This window comes from Apis cerana, linkage group LG12 (genome assembly GCF_029169275.1).
Source record: "Apis cerana isolate GH-2021 linkage group LG12, AcerK_1.0, whole genome shotgun sequence".
In the NCBI taxonomy this organism is placed as follows: domain Eukaryota; kingdom Metazoa; phylum Arthropoda; class Insecta; order Hymenoptera; family Apidae; genus Apis; species Apis cerana.
The window spans coordinates 6,888,273-6,905,919 of record NC_083863.1 but is presented as its reverse complement, the minus strand read 5'-3'; the positions used below and the strand labels follow the sequence as shown (position 1 = coordinate 6,905,919).

Here is a 17,647-nt window from a genome sequence, read left to right as displayed (position 1 = left end):
ATGATATTGCCGTGGGTAAGTGACACAGTGGTGCACGGTCGAAAGTTCACGACACGTAAAGTGGATCTTTGGAGCAACTGCGCGCAAGAAACTGCGTAATTATAACTACTCGGCCATGTTCATAAAATTATACTCGTAACCATAAATCGCTGTATTTTGGTGGAGCGAACAAACGGGCGGCAGAGGAAGTCTCAATTATAATTTTCGTAAATAAAATACCATGATAGTCGAATAACATTCAATTTTCTGTCTATATTAAATAGATATGCAATATAACGTCGATTCTCTGAATTAGGAAATAAATTCCTATCGAATAGCTGTTCGAATAATTTTCAAATATGCACATTTATTACATAAAATACATGTACGTATCTCGCAAGAGAAATCTCTCATTGAATAAATTGAAAGTTCGGATAATCTTCTAGCGGATAATCGGTTCACTTTGATACTTCTTTCAAGTTAAAAAAAATTCCACTGAGACAAGCAGAAATTAATCGAAAGTTTAATTAAAAGTTTAGCGAAGGCGTTTTTATACGACGATCGAGGAAAGGATTATTTTTATTTCATCGCCAAACATTTTGTGAACGAGCCACGTTCCCCTGTTTAATGCAAATGTCGCTTAACCAGCGTTCAATTTACCCTTTTAAATTCGCGCCAAGGCAAGGAGCAACGCCACTCGATTTTATTGTTCTTACAGTGGCGAGAAAGCTGACGGTGCTGCGGACAAAGGAGGTTGATCCTTGATGCAGTGCTTTCCTGCCATCCTCATTTAAGAACGAGTATTTGCATGAGACGTGGCGAATCGGAATTGCGTCGAATTCGTTGTGAATGCGCATTTAAGCTGGAAGCCTCGTAACGAATGACACTTGGTGGACAAGAGTATATATATGTGTGTGTGTGTGTGTGTGTGTGTGTACGAAAACTTGGAGACGAGGAGGAAAGAAGATAAGAGTGGCGAAGAAAAGAAATAGGGTGGAAGAGACGACCAGAGGGTGGAAACGTTATCATTACGCAAATTTAAGGTCGGAATATAACGGACGCGATGTATTTTACGCTTTCTGCTGCTCGAGAGTTCTCGTAAAAAAAAAAAAAAAAAAAAGAAAAAGGGGGGGCAGCCTGTATTAAAACACATTAAGTCCACCTGCCGGTAGTTCTCCTCGTATCTACGTACGATGTTTTACTGCTCATGGTAAAAATTTAATAAGTTGATGCAAATGAGGCTCTTATGTAAATCTACAAGATTTCATAGCGGGTGGATCGTGGTACATATTTTTCGGCTGTCCCTCATTACCATGGTAAATTTCACCCCGTTGTAACTCGCCAACAAAAGGGAAAATTTGATTTCACGCGCAAACTTTGGGCAAACGTGGGCTAATATGAACGTGCTCGTGAGCGAAGATATCGGTTATGAAACTGAATTTGTCAAGATATTAGGGGAACGAGAATTTTCGTAGAGAGTGTTTCAATTTTGCCTCGAAAGAAACATGTCTCTTCTAGCGGATAATAATAAATTGCCGCAAGTTTAAAGTTCACTCGAAACTTTCGTCTATCGAGGCCTCTCCTATGATTCTCTTTTCGAATCTAGCTACTCCAACTTTTCATTTTCCCGTAATATACAATATTCTTGGTTCGAAAGAAATCTCGGTTTCAAGAAGAAAAGGGAAGAGAGAAAAAAAAAAGAATGAAAATATCAGACCTCGACACATTCTGTAAGAATCAATGTAGAAACCAAGACTCTCTTTGAAACACGTATTCTCTTATTCGTTCAAGTGAAAACGCCAAAGGAGATAGAAACTTACGTTGAAAGAAGGAGGAAGAAGGAAGAGAGTGGGAAAAAAAAAAGAGAAAAAAGAGAAAAACAAAATAAGAGAGGATAAGAAAAAATAAAATATAAAGGGAGAAACTGCGTTTCGATGGAGGAGAGCGACAGGATAAAGGGGAGAGATGATGTAAGAGGGAAATGAAGAATGGAAGAGAGAGAGAGAGAGAGAGAGAGAAAAAGAACGACTAAAGGGGGTAACTTTATCTACGCCGGCAGAAGCGACCCTCGAGTTCGATTTTGCGCTGTTCACTAAGTTACCTGATCTGCTCTCCATTGTCTTGTGATAACTTTGTGATACCTGGGCTAAGGATTTCCTTAGATACGCTGGAGACGCCGTGTTTCTCGAACGGGAAGAAAGACGAAGCATAGAGCTTAAGTCGCGAAACTTTCCCAACAAACCGAACTCACTCCCATTCCGGCCGAGAACGTTGTGAAAGTCGTATATCCGCGAAATGATCCCGAGCTAGATGTTTCCACGTGACTCTTGATACTTCAACGAAGAAAACAATCCTCCTTTTTGTTTATATACTCTATGATGTAGGTACAAGCATTTGAAAGTATGTAAACACATGTTCCTTAGAGGATATAATAAAAGATATTATTGCTACGTTTGTACGCAATTTTGAACGAATTATTACGCGTTTATTCGACAATGGCAATAGATTTGAAAGATTTAAAGTTTTCGAAGGAAAGAATTGCTGTTGATTTTATATTTTTACTGATAAAATTCTATCAGTAATTAAAAAAGTAATTTGAAAACTTTTATATATTTCAGAATGCTCAGAACTTGAAAGATGTAAGCCAGCATCTAATAAAAATTTTATCTTAATTGAAACCTGATGTTATATTTATTATTATTATTCTATTATGAAATTATTAAATTTAGCATTTCGATTTTTATAGACATTTAAATTTAACTTTCGAGCTATGTTATTTTTATAAACAATGAATCTAAAATCAATATTATATTTTTTCCCATATAAATAATTTCATATTCAATTAACAGGAAAAAATAGAATCAAATAAAATATTGCTTGTATCAATGTTGTTGTCTTTTGATTCTCACGTTCGATCATTTTGCACAATTAATTATTATCATTGACAAAGAACAATAAAACAGAAATATCAGAATGCTGACTGGAAGCTTTTGAATTCATTTATAAATATACTTTGCAATAACACTTTCCCGTAAACATTTCAATTTTTAATTAACACCGGAGTCAAATAATAAAATAATTAATTTAAATTTAACTCTGTTGATGAAATTGGTTATTCGATTCGCGCATATTTTATTCGGCAATAGTAACTGCGAAAGATGAATTAAAGTACAATTAACATTTAAATATTTTCGATATAATTTTTACATCCACTGTTTCGAATGCGTATCGATAATAATAGGATATATATTTAAACGCTTGATATTAATCATCTCTTAAATAATTTCAGAAACACGTCCAAATGAATAAAAGAAAAAAATGAAAAAAAAAATGAAAATTTATTTCACTAATCGTTGTGTTCGTATTGGCACATTATTTGTTAAACTCGGCATAACGTGGCAAAACATGCAAGCTCATCGAAAGTTCAAGCATTCTTTTTTTGTCTCTGATAGACAGAAAACAGTTTGGGTAGTTAAACGATAATTTGTCAAAATGAACACGATTTATTATCGAAACTTTAAAATTACTCGAATTTCTATTTAAAAACTATTAAATAATATAGTTTAAACTTATTTTTATCATTCGAAACAACAATTAAAATTTTAACGACTTTTTATCTATGGAAATAACTTCAACTTCAAACATAGAATATATTCAATATCATAGAATATTTATTGCATAATAATTTAATACACTTTTAGAACTGTTTACTGTCGAAGATTATATAATTTTTATAGTTGTGTTCTATAGTATAAACTTTATGCTCTTTTCTTTTTATTGTTATTTTAATAATAGGATGTTTCATCATTCTAGCCGAAATAAGAGAAACGTGATGTATTTTTGATGTGATATAAAAATAATTTCTGATGCAATTATTATAGTTTGTAATATGTAATTGTAGATATAAAGTAATAACGATTCCTGTCTGTCAAATAAATTAATATTATTTAATTAATAAAGAATCAGATTCATTCTATAATTTTTACAGCGCTTATGAAGAAATAAAATTAGATTAAAGCCTGTTTAATATTTGTAACAATATATTATAATACTATAATGTGATTTAATAAATTTCTGTATTGTAAATTTCGTAATGATTTCTATATCTTAGATAATTTATATCACGCATGTTCTTATAAAAATTTTATTTTCATATTTAAGTTTATCGTCCAAAAAATGCAACTATTGTATAACGTTTGTCACGAATTATTTTATTCGTAACAATATCATACAAGAAGTATATATTTGCTTATATATAAGAAGGCATTGATCAAATGCTTAGAAACAGCTAGTACTAAATATTATTGATAACTAATAATATTGTATTACTAGCTAAAATATTATTGTATGTATAATAATATGATATCTGTACTGAGATTTGTTTTTTTGTTTCTAACAATTATTTTAGTAACAGGCTATTTTGTGATACCAACGATGGTAAAGTATATGCTTACATCATATTTATATATAATATTATGAATAATATTTCTTGAGAATACAATAATAAATAAATTTTTTTGATTATTTCTAGTCTAGTGCCCTGTGTAAATGTTACAGGATTGTAACTTATATGTGTTGGGTATGTATAAAATATTAAATATATTTGAAATGATTTTCATAGTTTTTATTTTTTATTTTATAGAAAGAATGTAGGAGGAAATATGGAAAGAAAGGATAAATTTTTACACTTCCATAGAGTGATGTAAGTTAATATTATTCGATCGTATTAATATAACCAATTTTGTTTCATTATTTTCATTTGATTTATTTCAATGTTTCGTTGCACTATTAGAATAAGAAGTTTGCATCAATCATGTCAGTTTATTGTAACAGTGAATTATTGTAAGCTATAATATGACTTGATAAATTTCTGCATTATAAATTTCGTTATGATTTCTATATCTGAGATATATATATATATAGATAATAATTTATGCATGTTTTTACATAAATTTTAATCTTTTTAAATTTATTGTTGAATAATGTTCCTCACGAAAAGATTATTTTATTGCAATTAGTGTCACGCAGAACTTATCTCTTTGTATATAAACGCACGTCGATTAAATGCTTGGAATAAAGAATAATTGTTTATTAAATACAACAATTCTATTGCATACGAAACAAAATGATCTCTATGCTGAGATGCATTTCCTTATTTTTATCTGTTATTTTAATAACAGGCTACTTTGTGACACCAGTAATGGTAAAATATATAGGCTATACAATACTGTACAATATTATATATATATTCTTAAGAATAATAATACTAATAAATAAGTTTTTTATTTAATTATTTTTATATATTTGACAGATATATTGTATTATATTGAATTTTATTCTATTTTTTAGTCCTGTAATTGTAAAGCACCAGAAACTGCACTTTGCGCAGTATGTTAAATTTATTTGAATAAATTTAATTTATCATTATTTACTTTTATATTATATTTTTATTCTTATTTTATAGAGACGTTGTCAACAGCATGGATAAATTTCTGCAAATTGGATTTATCAAAATGGTTATAATGAATTATTTGAATTTAAAATATTATACAACATTTATCTCTATATATTAATCTCTATATGTTATCTATATATTATTAAAAAATAAATTCTTTGATTTGAAAGGCTTTTTATTTATTTATTTATATCTCTAATTCCAATGTTTATTTTAGAAATATACTAATTATAAATTAATATATAATATATATATATATATAACTTTACTATCGCGTAATAAAGAATATTTTAAAATATATTATTATTTTTAATAGTGTATTTATATCGTTGTTAATTGGTAGAAATATCTCTCATATGTAACTTTCATATGTAACTTTCTATAAAATAAAACTTTTACCCAAATGGTATATACAAGTAATATGTACAAAATATAACAAATAAAATAATAATAAATTTTTCTTCAAATTTACTTGTGTTTTTATTTCTTTTTTTAATAATTTTGCGTGCATGTATTTAAAAAAAACTGAAAGAATGAAAAATTTATAATTTATAAAAGTTATATCTATTATCAAAGGTGTTTCTAACTTTCACGATACTTTTTTTTTTTTTTTTACTCGATTTTCCGGAATTTTCCGAACGAGTGACACTTATTCCAGTTCTTGGAAAGTCATTTTACTTTCTCGAAATCATTATTCTTTCAAAACTAATTTAACATTTGGATAACTTTTCTTAAAAATTCCATTTCATTTTATTTATGAATTCAGTATTATCGTATTTGGACGTAATTGAAGTAATCATAAACTGTTATTTCAATGAAACATTAAACTAAATTATTATTAATGATTTGTTTAGTATACATATATATATATTTTATAAATGAATACTAAATATTCATCTCAAAATATAATCGCAAATCCAATATTTATATACTGTGGACAAATTGATTCTATTTGAATGGTTCAATTGTGATATTTTACTTCAATGTTAGTCGGATCTTAGCTTCAATTTGAATTTTTTCAAAAAAGAACAATATTTCGATCCTTCTCTTGCTACTATCGTAAAATATAATTTTTCATGGTTATGAGATATTTTGTTCATATTCTTAAATCTTTTTTATGAATAAAAAATTATTAATGGATTAAAATAATAAGTAAAAAAAAACCAAAAAACATCAAAATATTTATTACTTTTTTTTCTTGTAATTTTGAAAGCTACGTAATAATATGATATGTTATGAGATTAAATATTTATACGATTTTTTGTTTTATTTAAACAAATTATGCAAATAAATGCGAATATTCTAATATTATATGTTATATATTTTATCGCATCTAATAACATGGGAAAAGTTTATCGCGTCATAAATTTTTGTATCCGCAACACGTTCGTCACGAAAAATTTTATTTCAGTATTCCTGTATCTCTTTTAAACGTGACAGTACCTTAAACAGTTGGGTTGTTTAAAATATACAACATTCAAGCTGCATAAGAAATTATACACGAAGAATATAATTTTATATAAGAAAATAATAATAAGAAAAAATAAAAAAAGTATTGATACTATATTAAAATTAAATATGAAGCAACACGAAGCAATTTAAACTTTTATTTTTCTCTTCTTTATTATATTCGTATCAGATTATCTTATTGTATTTATAGAAGCGGTAATAAATAAATAATTCTATATTCCATATTATTTTATCATAAAAATTCTAATATTTTAATAATTCTAAAAATATTTAATAAATTTTCTATTCCTAGAGATGTAGCAATTGTTCGTATGAAGGTTGGTCTAAAATAGGAACTGAGCTTTTTAAAATATTGTATTAATCAACTGCAATGCTGAATCCATTTATTATTCATTTATCATTCATATTCTATTTTAATGAATTTATAAGAATAATCGACAATTCTTAATATTATTAAAATTTATTAAATCTGATATTTGTATCAAGATTGTCACGAAAAATTAGCTTTATTATTAAGAAATATTGACAATAGGGAAATATATATGAAACAATCGTATTAGATCTCTGCTTCGTTACGTTTACTGTTATCTCAGTATTATGTTACTTTAATATAACTGAAAGATAAGCAGAAACTGCCGTTTTGATAAGCAGGAAATATTACCGCTATTTCATTTCACATTTTTTAGACGATGTACATTAAAATCATATTCATAGAAGTAAAAATGTTGAAATATATTCGCATTGTTAGGAATATTCACTTATTTTCTTTTATATTCTTGTATATAATGCGACTAAAAAAAAAATATCGAATTAATAATATATCTCGTAATATCGTCACATCGAACTTCATCACGTCGTAAAATAATAAATTGTAACACAACAGTCACGAAAAGTTGTTGTTCACAGCACAATCGCGTAAAACATTCATAAACATTTTTACATTTATCTAAATTTTCTATGGCATTGAACGATGATTATATATACAAAAAGCGGAAGTATAGACTTGTCAATATAATGAATATCAAGAATTCGATAAACATGCATCAAATGATTAAAACGTTTCTCGTGCTGCTCTCTGTCATTCTGATGTTCTGTTGTTTTATAACACTCGTTGAAGCGGTGAGCAAAATATATCAATTCCTTTTACAATTTATTTTAATATTTTTTATCTCGAACGAAATTTATACGTATATAAATTACTTGAATTCGATTCCTTCAAGGATCCATCCAAGTGTGGTATCTTTTATAAAAGACGATGCAGGTTTCCGGATGTAGCAGCCATGTGTCCCGTAAGATCATAAAATGATATTGCCAATTGAATTCATCAATTTCTGCACACTTATAATTCAACATTGTTATCTTTTAATAGTAATAGCTTATTTTCTCTTTTTTTATATATAGCATGTCTGCAATGGTTAACGATATTTTAAATCGAAGGAGCGAAGATTATAATTTAAATGTTAATCATTCCCATGTAATTAAGATAAATTAAAAATAAAGATATCATTAACATTTGCCTACGCTCTTCAAATCAAATTGATCGTGTATAATAAACGTCGAATAAGTTATCAATATATCCGGATACCGAAAACGCCAAGAGCCAACGCCTAGAGAGAAACACGAAGGAATATTTGTTCTGTTTCTCGTATATATAGTTCTCTTATTGTCATGTCATAATATTATGTAATATTTGTACCAAAGAAGGTAAAATATTTCTTTTATTCCTTCATCGCAACAATATTGTTTGATCTTTTTCAAAGATTTACCCAAATGTTCTTTCCTATCTAAATACTGTAAAACTTTTGATAAATCGTTGTCATAATTGGATAAAATATCGTTTCAAACAAAATATCGACGAATTTAATCGTATTAATTATTACTCTTACTTTCGACCATTATGATAAATATCACGGAATATTAAATCTTAAATATCAAGAGGCTGCAAATAAATCAGACTAGTCAAGACTAAAACGTTTCAATATGCATTTCTTCTTTCTTCTCCCCAAACAACATTTCGTTCCCTTGTCTTCCCATCGTCCCCGCCAGCTTTCACTGTTTCAAACGGGAAGCTATAAAGGCGACTTTCCCCCATTCCACCAAAGAAAATCACAACACGGAATGAAGAAGATTATAAGTTGCATCGGTGCCCGTTCTAACATCTGCCCTTAGTTCCCGGCGTATTACTTCTGTTTTCTTGAAAATGGGAGGCGGATGTAGAAACGCGAGAGACGCGGAAAAAAGAGAGAGAGAGAGGACTTGGAAAGATTTTCATGAATATTCTTTAGGTTACATTAATGCGCTTTATAAATATGTATTAAACCCACGGATTTTACTATCTCCAACAAATTAAGCTTTCCAGCTGCCTTAACCCTTCTTCCTGTTCCTCCTAGCCACGGGCGTTACCCGTGGAAAGATGCAATTGGAATAGTAATTTCAACCGCGATCTGCATCACCACCGTCCCACCACCTCGCGCTATCTTCGCCGGAGACATTTAATATTCTGTACGATAAAGTTATATTTTCCATTATGAGGGAGCCGAGGGTATTAAGGTATCGCGGCGAGTTTGGCTTCACTCAGAGAAATACGTCGGAGTGGAGGAAATTATGTTTAAATGCGTGTAAGCAGAAATACTTTCGCGCGAATTTGGAAATTAACAAAATTAACGATCGATTTTTTTCCATCTATCGAGACGAAAGCGAAACTTTTTAATAGAAATTGGAACAAGACAAAATTGAGAGAATTCGTTACGCAAGATTTTTGATATTTTTATCCTAAATGTGTAATACGGTTATGTGATTAAAGTAGCGACAAGTGATTTTTTAGTAGGATTTATCTGTCGTTTTTGAAATTATTTACCGAATATTATGAATATAATATGTGAAAATATATCCACGAAGGTATTCATGAAAAACGTATGATGCGAGCATGTGATGTAGATCGTTTATATTTCCGTATTGCACCAGTTTCTGTAGAAAAATATGGAAAAAGAATGACAGTGGTAACGATGCAAATTCGTGTTACCTTGCATTTCACCGATGAAATATTAGAAAGTTTTTCTCTGATCTTTCTACCATTCGTGATGATTTAAAAAGAAGATATTTGCGAATAAAAAATCGTGATTAAATTCTTTTTTCTCGTTTTTTTAAAAAGATAATCCGAAAAGTACTTCATAATTTCAATTAATTAATAATATATGACAAATACTAAAATGTTAAAAGAAACATAAAATATATAGTTAAGATATTAAAACATTACTAGATTATTCTTTCGATGCGGGATTTAGTAAATAAATTTTAAACTTTTGAAATATTCAACAAACACAAATTATTGAGAACAATATAGAATGGTAAATGAATTTTTCATTTTTTTTACTAATAACTAAAAATGTGTTGTACGTCCAATGATGATCAACGATGAAAAAGATCTCGATAAATAAAATAATTTTTATTTATATAATTTTTTTATATAATTTATATATAAAAATATAATTATTTATATAATTTTTAAAAAACCGAATGATAATTATCACAATTAATAAAGGACAGAATTCGAGTATTTTTCATTTTATTTAAATCTCATGTCCCCTTTCCTTTCCCTTTTTCGTTGTAATATTAATATTCGTTAAAATTGCCGGACTTATGTACCGTATAAATATGCGAATAAATATCGTGAAACACGTTCTGTATTTCTCTTTGGTAATGCAAAGCGTGTAATGAAGGTTTTACAACTGTGAAACGATTTGATACGATGTATAAATTCGTAGGGAAAAATTAGCTGTTCTTTTTTTTCTTTTACGACAAATTTGGGTGTTATTTTCGTAACATTAATGCAATAAAATGAAGAGATACAGAGATTTTGATGAATATATATACCCTTGATTTTTTTCGCCATTAATATAAATTTCAAACGACTATATTGATTTATACTCCATTTATTATACAATTGCAAAATACGTATATATTTATATTTATCGCACGTGTATCATTCTCGGTTAAATTATAACTTAATAAAGTTTAATTTAGTCACGCGTTTATCTGCAAGGAAATATGTATCGTTATAACTGCATTATATATTTCTTTAATTGCATAAGCACATCAATTTATAGCATTAAATATTGAAACTGATATTGAATTAGATAACTTGATACCTCAAAGCAATTATAACTATCTGGTATACGTTGATTCTAAAGACAATTTTATTTATTCATCTGAATTTAATATTTATACGTTTACTCGCGCACGATGCAGTTTGCGAATATAACCGATAGATATTAGATAGACATTGTTGAAATTGCAACGACAGACTATTTACGCGAAATCATACCGTAATGAAATTTTGGCTTTAACATAAAAAGAGAGAGAAGAAATTGAAAAATTTTGTAAACTCACTTTTACTAAACTCGTTTAAAAGTTAGCGAGATATAAGGACTGGGAAATTTTTGGAATAGATCAACGACAGGAAGTTACTTCTTTGCCACTTGACGGAGGGCGGAGATAATGAACGATTAAAAATGATCCTTTTCCGATGCTTTTATCTTCCCTCTTCTCTATATAAAAACAATTTTATACCCACACCTTAGTAGTTAGTTCCATAGTGGAAAAAATATTGACGCGGCGGCTTGTCCACGTATCGATGGTTAACGTTTGCGGCAGGGCGCAATACGAACACCGAAGTCGAAAGAAAAAAGGAAGGGTCTCTAAAGTTTCACCTCTAAAACCAATTAAGCCAATATAAAGTTGGCGAGCAGGCGCCGTTGAGGTGGAAGCGAGCGTCTCGGTTCGAAGCAACCGACAAGCGAAGAGGTGTGGGTTCGATACCGCGGGGACAACTTTATAGAAGCTCAAGTGGCATAATCGAGTAAAATAGCCGGCGCCTAAGAGCAAATTAACAACTTTTTATGCATTTAGTTCCCTGTTGTCCTCCCGTTTTCCTCGACTGCTCCTCGAGCCTCGTGAATTTAATCGTAGCTCGTTACACGAGCGCGAAAACGACGAACAATGTTGTTGTGCTCGCGTAACGCGATTATCCGTCGACAAATCGATATTGGTTTATATGATGCGCCCTTTTCTTTTCTTCGCGGATAAACGTTTCTAATTTTTTCTTTCTCTTTTCTTTTTTTTTTTTTCGTGATCGGTTAGTCGAAAAGAAGATTTCACCGATTGAACTTATTCGATGCACGATTTGCGACGATTTAAAAAATGAAATTCTCGTTCAATAACATCGAATCAAAGTTGGATTTTAATGAAGATTAAGTAGAAACGAAATGAGCATGTATCACGAGACGATTGCGATAAATCTTCGTTATAAACTTTTAGCTGAGTTCATCTCGCTAATGAAGGGTCATTAGTGGATTCATCCGATGAAATTAAATTTTCATAATTGAAGGTATATTGAAGAGGCGTAAAAATGGATAAAAAAAAAATAAATAAATAAAAAATAAAAAAACGTATTCCATTAGATAAACAAATAAAATGATTAACAAATATATGATTTTATGCGGAACGAATCGTGATTTTGGGATATATGAAAAGTGATAGATAACCGAATGAGTTTTCGAATTTTTTTCCAGCTTAAAAATATTAGATTTTTGTTATATCCGTTTTATTGTACGCTGTATGATAATCCTCTTAATAAAGCTCAATTTTATGAATCGATGTATTTATTCCTTTTTTTCAATCTATGCTCGAATTGAAATCGAATTGTGCACTATTTTCGCGTTTCATGTCTAATGAATTTTTATTGCTTCAAAAAATAATTTCAATTAAAAAAAAAAAAAAAATTAATGCAACACTTTATTTTCGAACTCGGAATAATGCGTGTTACGAACGATTTCATTCGTATCTTTAGTAATTATAAAACTCATTATCTGGAAATAATTAATACAGAAAACGTAATTGTGAAAAACACTGACTGAGATATAATTGCAGCGCGATTAAATTACACGTATTACCGTTAACGAAAGATCTTGATGAATGTTTTACCAACGTATGCATCAGCCTATTTCAACACCATTCGATCTCTCCTGATTCAATTGAAATATCCATTACCAAAAACGAGCGTGTAACACGTCGTTTCATGAATAATACGTCTCTATAAATGAAGCTATAAATGGACATAGTGCTATTTTAAATTACAGAGAACATTAAATAATTTCTTGCCGGCGCGAAACTCGCGTTTAACGAACTGAAAAAAAATCGTTCACCTTTTATTTCGCTGCAATTACGATATTTCGAATTTTTCAACGTCAAAATGTACCTTTCTACCTTTCTTGAAAATTTTCACTTGGCGCAAATTACAACGAATATTGAATGTAATTGAAAGTTTCACTCGCTCTATTAACGAACGAAATCAATTACCAATAAAACGCGCTGTAAAATTAAATATTAGATTAGATCGAGAAAAATTGTTTCATCGATTAGCAGTCACTCGATAATCCCAATGAATTTAATATCTGACTCGATCTTTTCGATCAAAATAAACGTGACGAGCTCCAAGTGTAGCAAAGATTTTCATTATTCCAAAGCACCGCCGTTTGTTATTAACGCATTATCATTCGTTGTAATCACCGTGCACCATAAGTTTCAATTTATCGAAGATTCCATTTATTATCAAACCTTAACGTTTCTAATAGAACGATATTAATAAAAAAACAAATTGCACCGATTTAAAAAGAAATAATTTACATTATATAAAGCTAATAAGAAAACTCACCTCGAATCTGCAAGGACGATTAGACTGGCGAATGAGATCGATGTAGAGGACCGGATCAATTGCAGGAAATTCTTATTAGGGCGGGCAAGTACGAGGGTGAAATTTGCGGGCTGCGCTGGCACGGGATGCGACCAAATCTAATTTATACAAGCCTGTATAGAAGCGGTTGGGCACTCTCAATCTTTGGGTACGGTTTGCTGGATTACAAATCGTTCCGGTTGGCGATGCAGGCAGCCGGTGGCCTCCGCCAGACACGGGCAGCGTTAAGGTTTACGCTTGGCCCAGAAACGCAACGAGCAACCGGAAGGAAGGCGGTCTGCGAGTAGCAAAATGGCGTCAGATGGATGCCCCCATTAATTAGCAGCTACCTTACCGTTCCTCCTCTATCATTCATTCGAGTCACTCTTGTTTCCTGCGACTTATCTTTCCTTCGAGCGTCGAATCGCGTCTCGTTTCGCCGGAATTTATATACGCCGCCTCGAACGAAGAAGCTGTAAAAACATCGCTCCTTGAAATGCGAAAAGAAATATCGTAGCGGCCCGAGATTTTAAGTTGCGAGCCGTTCCTAATAGACGTCCCGAATAATTTATCGTTTTGAACATGTTGCACGGTTGGAACGCGAGCAAAGCTGTGAACAAAGGAAGAATGCAATGGTTAATCGAATAGTTGACGACTTTTGTTCAGCTTCAATTTTATATATAAATAATATACGTAGACGAAATTGAAAACATTCGTAGAAAATTTTAATTTATCGAAGAGGGAATGTTTCTCTTTTCTTCTGGAAGAAGATGAAATAATGATTTAATATTTAATTTACGAATCGACTTAATATCGCGTTAAAATAGATCGATTTAGTAATTGTAAGATAAAGCAGTTGTTTGATGTCGTTTCATACGAATGCATATTACTGCATATGTGTGGTTAAACGTGGCACGAGGCAAATGGAAGATTCTCGGTCTCTGAATGCGCGTTTGCATAATGTTACGAACATCAATACGGCTAATATCGCAATTTTCTTGTCTCGTTGAATATTCTATTTAACAGCGCGCATCCCAGGAGATTCTATTCTATTCTCCAATAGCCTCTTGTTCTGCATCAATTTCGCACGTCAATCTTGTACGCGATTTACACATGATTAATGTTATCGCATTTAGAAAGTGTCGTGTATCGAAATATCTATTATTTTTTTCCTTAAATTTTCTCTCTTATAAAAGAAATTCCATTATCCTCTCTTTTTAAAATAAAAATTTAATTTCTAATATAAAATCAAATCGAGACATAAATATGGTTTAAATATATTTAATGTTTGTGCACAGAACAATAACTCGGGGCATTTTTCGGGATTACGTAGATTACTGAATCATGCGTATCTGTTTCTTCGATCGCCAAAGCGTTCGCTTTATAACTCTTATGATGATCGTACGAAATTATGCTCGCGGCTTTAATGAGATTATTTTACAATAAATTTTCATAATACTCGCGGCAACGGCCCGTTAGCCACATGTTAGACAGCATTATTACGTAAACCTTGGGGCTGGCTTGTAACTATCCTATGTTTATTTAATAAGCCATTGTCCTTCTACTCCGTCTTGTCAAGAGTCGAAGATCGTTATTACCCTTTGTATCAAGAGTTTACTTTCTCCTAAAAAAAAATTATACCGTATGTGTCTGTCTCGTTCCTCCGTATTTCTTCTCTTTCCTCTTGCTTACTCCCACTTGCTGCCTCTCGTAGACTTCATTGAGCAAATTAAAAAATTTAATGAGACAATCTTCACGGTCCTTCTACCTCCTCGTCTATACTCGTCCGCTGTTCCGCACGACTCTTTGAAATTAATTAATTATACGTAATTCAATCTCTCAGTGTTCCACTGTCGAGTTCATCCGAATTCGAGATCTAATTACCTGGGAAACGATCGATATCGATCGATTATTCATCGTACAATTTTCGACACCACGATCCACCGCCTATTCGGTTGGGAGAGAAAACAAAGGAGTAAAAGGCAATGATAAACGGGGACGCGTCGAGTCACGAACCAGCCACGATTGGACGATAATTTCTCGGTCGTCAGCGAATCGGTAATTAAAAGCAAATCACGGTCGCGAAGTCGAATATTTACGTAGAATGAATATTTCATTTTCCGTTCCCAGCACCGATTTCGAGAAACATTTTCAAACTTCTACCAATTCCATCCCTATGGAATTGTTCGCACCACTGTTTAATTACCATAACTCGTGCCGATGAAATTTTATATCCGGCCCGCGTACACTCGCCACATACACGGTGTGTAAAAATCTGTCAGAGAGAGAAAAAAAAAAAGAATAATACTTTTTCATCCGAGACTTCGTTTTTTAGAAAATTGAATTTAAATATTATATCAAATGTTTATAAATTTTGTTAACGAGTATACGAAATAATCAATTCCATTAATCTTAAAAATCATTGAAAAACAAATGATCAAATGTACCGTTGAATATAATAATAGTTGCACGTCGATTTAAAGCTCGAGAGCTAGATGAGCTGGAATTTAAATTTTAATTCATCGACTGTCTTATTATAAAGAAGCAAATTGTATATTTTAACGAACTATACTTTAACATGAAATCGAGTGTTTTGTCGTATTAATTTTAAAATTCGATGGACATACATTGAATTTAAGTCAATACCGATTAAATTTATTTTCAGATAAAGTATCAAAAAGCTTCGTTTCAAAAATTCGATCACTTCGCCTACAATAACGATTTCGAAACGAAAATACGAATAAATTATCATTGGATTATTCCGCATCCAACCACTTGACGACCGTATATTTTCAAAAATAAATCATCATCCATCCCGAAACACCTCGTACATACCACCTACGCTTCCCCAGCCCCCCACGGTGTATACATACCATCCACGCGTGTATACGTTTCCCCTAGCGATACATTTTTTTCGCCCGGTCACGTATCGAATTATATTTTTATTCTTTTCAGGTCTCTGCTTGGCCAACGCGTCACGTTCGACCCCTCTGATCCCATACCCACCCTTTTGTCCGTATGTGTACACGCTCGCGTTTCCTTCGTGCACACATAGCAATAATTCTTCGACGGATCATCCTGCCGGACTATTAATTCGTGCCAGATTCGCTTTGATCTATTACGATGCACCATCACAGGCGCATTGTCGTGGTGGGTTGCACGCGCCACTACCGTCGAAGATATCGGAATTCCTGCGGTCGCTCGCTCCGATAAAATTAATACCGCCATCAAACGTAATGTAATTAAAATGTAAATTCAAGCGTGAATCATGATCCCCTTGGCCTTCTCTCTCTCTCTTTTCGACCCACCGCGGATCGAGCCGCGATAGGTTATTGTTACGCGTTAACGATGGATCTACTTTCCGCACTCGATTGAATCGTTATCGTCCGATACACCCCTTTCGACGAAAGTAACGCGTGAAAGGGTTCGATGTTCAACGAGTCGTGAATTAATCAAAGTTACGAATTTGTCGCGCAGTTTCGAACGAGTGATCGAAAAGAATCGGGAAGAAACGGATCGATGTCAATCCTTTTTCTCGATTTGTTGAATATCGTTGAAAATTTTAATTTATGCAAATCTTGTAACAAATGTCGTAGATTTTATTTTCAACGTTTTTTTTTTGGAAATTAAAATATCGAAGTAATACGTTTCTTGTACAACTTCTTCTTAGTCTGAAAATTTGCTTTGAAAAATTCTTGAGTAATTTATAATTGATTTAATAAACCTTGGAATATATCTCTCCTTTTCTTTCTCATGTTTATATCTTACTAATAACGATGTTGGCTATAGAACAATATCAGTTATTGATCTCTTTCTATATTAGAATTAAATGCAAGTATATATATTTGATAACTTTTCAACGTACACTTTCTGGAAAACAAAGCTTTATTCGATAAAATTTCATTGGTTATTTTCAATATATATATATTTTTTTAACATCTCTATGTAATATATTCCACGAGATACGTATTGTACATCGCGCTTTAATTAATCAATTCTACCGACAATTCACC

The 17,647-nt window shown here is 31.3% G+C and overlaps 3 long non-coding RNA genes across 4 annotated transcripts in view; 2 read left to right on the top strand and 1 right to left on the bottom strand.

The window, feature by feature from the left end:
- LOC107999737 (uncharacterized) overlaps positions 1-14,225 on the bottom strand; it is a 46,083-nt gene extending 31,858 nt beyond the window's left edge. Inside the window, exons 1-2 of one of the 2 annotated variants that reach the window (XR_009832150.1) lie at positions 13,990-14,225; positions 13,617-13,932 (exon numbers count right to left, since the gene is read on the bottom strand). This is a non-coding gene — a long non-coding RNA (uncharacterized LOC107999737). Of the gene's footprint in view, positions 1-2,080; positions 2,965-13,616; positions 13,933-13,989 lie in introns of those variants that run through there. The other variant, XR_009832149.1, reaches the window with a different exon arrangement.
- Positions 4,244-4,681, top strand: LOC133667046 (uncharacterized). The gene is made up of 3 exons (XR_009832148.1): positions 4,244-4,416; positions 4,511-4,558; positions 4,622-4,681. It is a non-coding gene; the product is annotated as an uncharacterized LOC133667046 (long non-coding RNA).
- On the top strand, positions 7,865-8,885 carry LOC133667049 (uncharacterized). Its single transcript, XR_009832154.1, has 3 exons — positions 7,865-8,023; positions 8,125-8,193; positions 8,306-8,885. It is a non-coding gene; the product is annotated as an uncharacterized LOC133667049 (long non-coding RNA).
- Positions 14,226-17,647: the final 3,422 nt, after the last annotated feature.